General features: G+C 34.9%; 1 long non-coding RNA gene across 1 annotated transcript; it reads right to left on the bottom strand.

Moving 5' to 3' along the window:
- LOC110263998 lies at positions 1,018-2,307 on the bottom strand. Its single transcript, XR_002349724.1, has 3 exons — positions 2,246-2,307; positions 1,647-1,722; positions 1,018-1,522 (listed from the first exon to the last, which is right to left on the bottom strand). It is a non-coding gene; the product is annotated as an uncharacterized LOC110263998 (long non-coding RNA).

Genomic DNA, 9,555 nt, shown 5'->3' with positions numbered 1-9,555 from the left:
GTTCTTTTGGGAATTTGTGCAGATTCCTCTGAATTCATGTTTCCTTTGATAAAATCAATAATGGAATCATCAATTTGCAATCAAAAGTGATCAGAAGCACTAATAAAAATTAAATAAGCAAGAGTGATCAGAAGCACGAATAATATGTCTTATAATAAAAAATAATATGCATAATAAACTAAATTCACTAATGAAACCAGCAAGAGTGATCAGAAGCACTAATGAAGCAGAGCAATTATTTTAAGAATTAGCAAGGAAAGGAAACTAGAGATGATAAGAACATAAAAATTAAGAAAATAATAACATACGTTCAAATTTTGCAAGTAATAAAATTAAGAAAACAACAATCACAAAGGCAGTTTCAAAAATAACACTAGAAAAACTAGCAGTACTATGTAAGAAACAGGACCAGCAACATTGCAACAACAAAATTTTGCAAGTTACAATGGTGGACACAGTAAGACAAATGATGATCAACAAAGAAGCCATACAAGGTCAATGTCCAATTGTCAATATAGCCCGCAATAAATGCTTTCCAGCCATATGCAAACCAAAATCCATAGAAGCTACTATTCGAAAAACTAATCCAAGTTAAGAAAGACGATATAAGTTACAAAAATGTTTGTACAGAATTAAGCTATCCAATTCAGTATACAATATTATAACTATAGAAATAGAGATTATTAATCTTATCAGTAATTTCTTTTACCACAAGGAGTAAGGAAAAGATGGTCATACCGTCATACCATATTTCGCAATATCTACTCATGCATCCACTCCCAAAAGTTACTAAATAAAAAGACATTGAAACTATATATATAATGGTAAGTTTTGGTAAAAGTATAAAATCTCTCTTCATATATAGTTCTTGAATTTTGACTCTCATTTTTATAGTTTAGGCTACAAGGGATAACCTTAGTATATAGTTTCTCTAGAATGACAAGGGCATTTCGATGATAGGCTCTCTCAGCGTCAACCTATCAAATGGGAGAACAAATGAGAAAGAAAACACAAGACTTAGGATAAGAAAATACATGAAAATAATTTTTCTCAACTATAAAATAGTGCAAACTAATCAATGAATGACAGCTAACATCATATAAGAAGAACTAATTATATGGTGAGAAATTATACCATTATAAATTTAGATTTTCATAAAGGTTTTAACCCATGGTAGGATAGAAACCACAATTTATCACTATTTCACTATCATGTCAAGTATACACTAAGTGAAGAATGGACTATGAATATAAAAAGAATCAAACCAAGTACAAAAATCATTATTTCTCTCTCTACAGAACCTCTGCTGCTTTGATGAGACTTTAATCTGCCAAAAAAATTGTCAGCATAACAAACCCAATGTTTAAAAAATCACATCAAAAGCAGAATTTTAAATGACTGAATCTGTCAACAAGAAATTGTCAGATAAGAAGCCAATGATCAGAAAGATGCCACATCAAAATAGAACTAGTTCTAGTATTCAATCAATGTACATTTGCACCATCAAAGTCACCGATGATTCCTTGTCTGTGAACAAGAATGCTTAGATATTTAATACATAAATTCCTTCATAAACCTTTAATCAAATAACAGCTAATCTATCTGTATGAATTAATGTACCGACATTCTGTAGCAATATTAATTACCTGTATAAGATTCATCGTGTTAGCAGAAAAGATACTAATAACATCAAAATCGTGTGATTGCAAACACCTAAAGAGCCTCTTCAAAAAGAAAAATTAGTCAGTTTAAAAAACAAAAAATATTCATGATCATACATGCACATTGCACAATAACTAAAGATCACCTGATTAGTAATGACAATAAGAATAAAATTAGTCATCTACACCCACATTTAGATCCTTCTGCAACTCACACTTGATTAATAAGGCTACAAAGATATCACAGGAAGAAGTTCCAGGCTTTTTTAGTTTTAAGATGAATTCCTAGTTTATATGATTAAGGAGAATTTAAATTGGTTATCAAATTTCCATGTAAAACACCCAAAGCAAAGAAAACATAACCAAAAAAGGCATCAGAGAGGAATATAGATTGAAGCTAGAAATTGAGAGCAACCACTATGTTCAAAGAATGTGTATGAACCAAGACATAAATCGAAATATTTTAGTGTGAAACCTGTTCTTTTCACTAATTTTTTTTTAAGATGCTAAACTAATTGAAAACCTAAAATTCGAACCCAAAACCCCCCAAAAATTCACAGAACCAATTGAAAATTGATAAATACCTTCTCTATCTCAATTAGTCATTGTAATTCATTGTCACTATCAAAACCATACCCACCTTCGAATTTAAAAGTAAGAGCGAGTTAGAGAACGAGCAAGAAAGGGAGGATACAGAATAGAGAATGTTTACCTAGTGACAGAGGATACGACAACGGTGATGAGCGGCGATGTTGAAGAAGAGATGAGCGGCAAAGCAACGGCTTGGCGACAGAGCACGACGGTGGTGAGACATCCCTTCGAGCTCCTCAGTTGCAGCACATCAGCCCGACGGTGGCAGAACGGCGATGGCAATAAGCCCTAGCAGCGGCGGTGGAGCTTCAGTCGCGACGGAGCACCCCCTTCTTCTCTCCTCCATCGCGTTTTCTCTCTTCCTCGAGCTCTCTCTCTCTCTCACTGGTGGTCGACAATGACAGCGGCGGAGCCCTAGCCGGTGTAGTCCTTTCCTTCCTTCCCTCTCTTCTCTTCTTCTTCCCGTTCTCCCCCTTTCAGATTTCTTCCGTCTTTCGTGTGTGTGTGTGTGTGTGTGTGGAGTGAGGATGAGGGTGTATATCGCGTGAGTGAGGGTGAGGGCAAATTTTTGCTAAGTGTTTATTTGAGGGTGTGTTGTGCGTGAAAGAGTTGGTGAAGGTGAGGGTTATGCACGAAGGAGAAAATGACGAAAGGGTGTGTGGTGCACGAATTCCCACACTTTCGTACAGCTGTACCAGCAAGTGCACTGGGTCGTCCAAGTAATACCTGAGCGAGTCAGGATCGATCCCACGAGGATTGTGGTTTGAAGAAAGCTATGGTTATCTTGCAGGTCTTAGTCAGGCGAATCGAAAAGTTGTTGGATTGAGACAAGGGCAATATTGTATAAATTAAAATCAGCAATAGGAATATGGTTAAGGATTGGAGTTGCTTTGTCTTTCTGAATTAACTCTGGTATTACTATCTTCTTTGCTTGTGAGTGATCTCTTCTATAGCAGGCTGTATATGATCGACATCATGGAATGTGGTCATCAATCTCCCCTATTTCAGATTAAATGCCATTGGCCGTGGTCATTCAATATGAACGATGGAGAAACTCTAGCAGTTCATTCTCCTGGCGATCCTACTCAAAATGCCACAAACAAGGTTGAATCTTCCGGATCAGAGAATGTTGCTTCTTTGGATTCTAGCCTATACCACAGAGACCCTAATTTTCCTAAAAATTGGCTGAACTGGTGTCTCGAGAAGTCCCCAACGAAGTCGTGGATTAGCCGTCTGAGAAGTGTATAATCACGCTGGCGGTTCGCGCTTTCTAGTCACGTATTTACATGAGCCCAAGTAGACATGGGTGGTTATCATGCACGCGGTCCTAGTATGATGAACAGAGCTGATTGTCACTGATCATCCTATTCACCATGTTGAAGAATGAGTATACATCTTAGAATTAAATCAAACACGGATCGAAGAAGAAACAGTAATACTTTTAGTAATTCATAGGACTCAGCAGGGCTCCTCCCCTCAACTTAAGAGGTTTAGAAACTCATACTAAAAGGAAAATACAATGTAAAACTTGAAATTATGGTAAACGATGGGTGATCCTCCTTAACAAAGAGTGATCTTCTACTTTAAATACTAAACTAATGACTAGTAAGGATAAAACAATCTTTTTAATGTTAAAATCCACTTCTGGGGCCCACTTGGTGAGTGTTTGGACTGAGCTTTGATGAGATCTACATGCTAGGAAGCCTCTAGGGCATTGAATGCTGGCTAGGGGGTCCTCTTTGGGCTTTTGGACGCTGGGCTCTGCTTTGTGAGCGCTGGACGCCTGGAAGGGGGTAGGAAGCTGGCGTTGGACGCCAGTTTTAGGCCTTCTAATCTGAAGTAAAATATGGACTATTATACATTGCGTGAAAGCTCTGGAAGTCAGGTTTCCATATCCATTGAGAACACTCCATTTGGACTTTGGTAGCTCCAGGAAAGCTCTTCCAAGTGCAAGGAGGTCAGATCCCGACAGCATCTGTAGTGCTTTCTTTGTCTTTGAATCAGACTTTTGCTCCAGCTCCTCAATTTCAGCCAGAAAATACCTGAAATTCCATAAAAATACAAAAATTCATAGTAGAATCCAAAAATATGAATTTAACACTAAAACCTATAAAAACTTAATAAAAACTAAACAAAACATACTAAAAACTATATGAAAATGATGCCAAAAAGCGTATAAAATATCCGTTCATCAGTGTGCTTCTGGAGGGAAGAGAGTTTGTTGTGCGCGAAGTGGGTTGTGTGTGTGTGCCTCTGGAGAGAATTGAAAGGGGAATAAAAAATTCACTAAGTGTTAGAATTTGCCCTACATACATTAGGCATCACTTTTAAAGCGCACTGAAAATATAATAAATAAGTTACTCTTTAAAAGTGTTCTCTTTGATACGAAAAGTGAACCGGTAAATATCAACCTACGGCTATGCTTTATAAGTGATTTCTATAATACCTAAGGCTACATTTTTAAATGATGCCACAATTGTGTATCTTTTTCTCTTATAAAAAGTCAACACGGAAAAAAGCGTAGCCTATGAATAGGCTACGCTTTTCAAATGTAGCTTAAAAAAGTGTGGATGAATAGGTATTTTTCTTGTAATGTAGTGGAATTCTACCAAACTTTAGGAGCATTGAATTAGAATTGATTATTCTTATGATTTTTCTAAAAACCATGCTACTTGCTATTTTATTGAAATTTCAAAGAGTAGTGGCAAAACTTTAAAACTTATATAAAATTCATTTATGATTCAAAAGCTCTAAAATTAGATCTAAATTAAATCTTAAGGTATATGGAGTGGCCTCAATAAAAGAGATGGTTCATGCGCAAATTTTACGACATATATCCACTCTGTAAGAAAAGAGTGTACTATGCTGAAAACCAGAGAGACAGTCACAATTTTTCTAACATTGAATTAGTTCTAAAATCAAAAAAATATATTATTTATATTGTTAGTAATATGAGTTCCATACGGATGTGTGAATATAAAATTTGTGTGATTCCAAGTCCATTTGCTATTTTTAATATTAATGAAAATATCAGTCGTGGAGAGGAAATTAGGCTAAATAACCCAAAGAAAGAATTAGAAGCACATGTTATGATCAAAGTAAGTCCCAAGATGCCTAATGAGACCTTGGTTAGGATGAATGTACTGGTTAACGTGTAAGTATTCTGGAGAGGACTAGAATTGCCTGTATAATGAATTATTGGTAGCCCCGATGGACCCAGAGTATATTATCTAGCGAGAAAGGGTGAGGTTTGCTCCGACGAAACCAGAGCAGATTATCTTGTGAAAAGTAGAAACGTGTGGGATAGGGACGCCTACCAAGAAGGTTGTTTCTCAATCAGACGCATACCGTCGAGTTGCATTACTGACTAAGTTGGGAAACCATATCCGAGCATAACCTCGGGTAACGTCGAGTTGGAGATAGATTACCGACGCATGAACTCATGGTCTGTACTAGGAACAGTCATGCATCATATTGCCTGTACATTGGCAACTCTTTGTGTTTTTCTATTGTAATACTTTCTATGTCTGTGATTATTTTCTATTTATCTGTTTTATATATATTATCCTAGTGTTTTAAATTTTTCTATTTCAATGAGAAATTAGAGACAAAGACCCAAAGATCCCTTTTTCCTCTTTACCCTGCTAGGAACTTTAGATTCTCATTCCCTTTCTTCTTCTGTCCACAGATGGGTATCAGCAGTGACTTTCTTTGAGGTACCACTCTTGCTGAGCTTTGAGGACCTCGAGCGGGGCAAAATTTTTATGTGGTGAACACCGAAAACTCGCATTTATGATTTACATGATCATGGCTTCCGTTTTTCTGTACATAGTCCATACTTTGACCCATACATGCCTTATGAGTTCACCCTATTAGAGCTACACCCAGGCGGTGGTCAGTTTTCATTCCCACATCCTCTCAACCTAGTTGGACCGCACTTTAACGTACCATACCAGGACTTTCACATATTCCTGAGTGGGATCCAAAGTGGGCATTGCATTTTCTGATACCAGTACTTCAGGTGGAGCCTATACCTGACGACCATTGGATACACCATGTTGTAGCTACACTAGCCGCACCATCTGATCTTGCAGTAGCCGGACCTTTTGAGGTTGCATCCACTTGGAAAGAGTAGATGAAGGCAGATTTATAGGCTGATGATTCTGTACTCGAGGAGATTGGAGAAGTCATCCAAGAGTTTTTGGGTGATCATCCTTGAGTTGACATTCTGACTTATCATTTTTTTTGTGTGATCTCTTAGTGCCATTTCATTCTATTTTCTAGTACCTTGAGGGATATGATCTTTTTATAAAGATAACACGAGTAGTATGAAATCTTTTAAGTTTTACAAATCATTCTTTTTGTTTTCAATTTGCTTCAATAAAAGATTATATTCATTATAGACTTAAGAGACGAGAACAATTTTTCTTTGTTGTAATAATATGGTATATCAAGTTGGAGAAAAATAGGATCGTTTTTAATATGACCTATGTGTCTCTGGCCTCGATAGTTCTTTGCCAAGATCAAATTTTGGTATATAATTTCTCCAAATGAGACCTTATTCCTAAACTATGTGGAATTAGGAGTTTGAAATTCATGGATGTTTCCTAATTTAGATTATGTGAAGCTCAATTGAGATATATTTTTTTTTGCTGAGGAGAAAAAGGTTGACTTTAGTTAACATTGGTTGAGAGGTTGCTCCGAGAATGTACTTGAGATTAGTGTGCTAAGAACAATGCTCTTTGCGATTTGGCAAGGTTTGGTAATATCTTAAGAGTTTGACAATAAAGAAGTGCATTGTGAATAAATTGCTATGAAGTTCAAGCCATTGTAAATAATTAAAGACAACTAAAAAATCATGTGGAGCTAAACCTTATTGTCAAAATTTTTTAGTTAAAGAAAAGATATTGAGTTGTTAGCATTGATTTGATTTAAAAAATCGACTAATTCAGTAGACCTTCTAGCTAGGGGTGGGCAAAAAAAATCCACATTTTGGATTTTAAACCACATCCAAACCAAACCATTTAAAAAAAAATCAATTTTTAATAAAGAAAATCCAAACAAAATTGAATCTTTTTTATAATTTGGTTTTTAAATTCAAACCATTTAAACAAGTTTAAATCCAAATCCAAATCCATATCCAAATTAAAATCCAAAATAAAAAAACCCCTAATAAGTGAATCCAGTCCACAATCCAGTTTCACCACAACCGTGTCCTTGTCGGTCCTCTCTCTTCGGCTCTTCCCTCTTGGTCTCCGCCGCAGCCGGCACTAGAGCAAGCACCGTGTTGGATCTTCCCTCTAGTGTTCACTTGCCGTTTGATCATCGTCTGCTTGTCCAAAATCTTACTGCTCAGGTAATAATTTGTCATTCAATTTGGTTATTTGCTTGCGTTCAAGAACTATGCTTCCAAAATTACTCTCAGTTTCATACTTGTTTAGGTCGTTAGTGTTATGAACTGATGCTTCTAAATGATGTAAATGGTGGAGACCCCCAAGAGTTTAGGTCAATATTGGGAATATGATTTTTATTTTGAAACTGAGAATTTCAAATACTCCAAAAATTAGTTTGTGGTTTGGTCAATGGTAGCTTCAAATTTTGGTTGATTTTGACTGAAGTTTCAATCTTTTCCCTGTTTCTGAATTTTGATTTCTGCCTCCAAAGGAGAAGAAAAGGTGGGTTTCTCTTCCATTTTTTTATTGTGCTTCTTTGAGTTTCTAAATCAATTTTGTTTCAGTAGAATTTAATTTCCTGAATCAAAACTCTTGAGGAGGAAGTGTTCACTGATGATGATAAAGTGTGGGTTAGTCTAATCAATCTTTTATTTATTCATGTCAATTGAATTATCCAGTTATGTATTTTCATAGTTGTTAATGCTCTTGACTGTCTCCCAGGAAGGCATTTCACGATGAGCTCATATGTTTGTTGAGGATATTTCCAATATTGCTTCTGGAAATCCATCATTAGATAGGAGCTCATGTATTTCCAACAATTGTTTCCTTGAGCACATCAATGTATGCTTCAGCTAGAAGCCATAAATAGTTTGCTAAAGGAAGTTATGTATCAATGGCAAATGCCATCAATGGCAAATGCCACTTTATATGTACTCATTTCTTGATATGTGCCCCTCCTGTATTAGGCTTTGTACAGAAGTTTTGTTTCTTTATATTTGTAATTCCACTTCATCTTTGCAAAGTTTTGATTTGAAATGACTTTAGTATTAATTTTACTTTTAAAAATATTATGGTTTGAAAATTGAATTTCTAAAAACTGGTTTTAAAAGTGGATTTTTTGTTAAAAAATCTGGTTTGAAAATTGAATTTTTAAAAATTAGTTTTAAAATTGGATTTTTGGTTGAAAAAACTGGTTTTAAAACTGGATTTTCAAAAACTGGTTTTAAAACTAGATTTTTAGTTAAAAAATTTGGTTTTAAAACTGGATTTTCAAAAAAAAACTGGATTTTAGATTTGGATATAAAAAACCGGATATAAAATTGGTTTATAGATAAAACCGGATTTAAATTCTAAAACTGGTTTAAAATCGATTTTTATTTTTTTAAACCGGTTTAAAATCGGTTTTTCTCTTCAATCCGGTTCCAGTTTAGTTTCATGAACCACAAAACTGGTTCTGAAGTGAATCCAGTTTGGATTTTTAAAAATCCAAACCATGCCCACCCCTACTTCTAGCAAAAGAAAGACACACAAATTTTTAGGAATGGATTGTACTAAATGATAACTTCGTAGGGAAATTGTTTTTAAATTCTATTATTTTGAAATATTTTTTTAGGTTAAAGTAAAATTTTGGTCCCCTATGTTCGAGCTAAATCTTAATTTGGTCTCTAACATTTCAAATGCCTATTTCTGTCCCAAAAAATTTCAAATAGGTTTAATATTGTTTTACCATTAAATTTGACACTAATAATTAACGGAATGAGTGACGTGAACGTTACTAATTAAGTCATATCTTCCTCCATAGTTAGAAAAATATAACCAAAATTTTCTTGTAATACTTCTTCTCTTCAATTTTCTTTGGGTATAAAACTCCAAATCCTAACAATCAATCATCGACGCTTCAAAATTAAAGTAAAAACTTTATATTAGTGAATATTGTTAGATCGATTTTACTTATACTCTAAAATCGAATACTATTGACTCGTCAATATGCGAATTGTTTATGCCAAATTTAATGGTAAAAAAATATTGAACCCGCTTAAATTTTTTTTAGAATTGAAATAAGACGTTTGAAAATTTTTGGGACTGAAATAAGATATTTAAAACATTAGAGATCAAATTAGGATTCAGCC

Source organism: Arachis ipaensis, chromosome B06 (genome assembly GCF_000816755.2).
Source record: "Arachis ipaensis cultivar K30076 chromosome B06, Araip1.1, whole genome shotgun sequence".
Taxonomy (NCBI): Eukaryota; Viridiplantae; Streptophyta; class Magnoliopsida; order Fabales; family Fabaceae; genus Arachis; species Arachis ipaensis.
The sequence above is the reverse complement of the archived record's forward strand: the minus strand, read 5'-3'. Positions and strand labels throughout refer to the sequence as shown.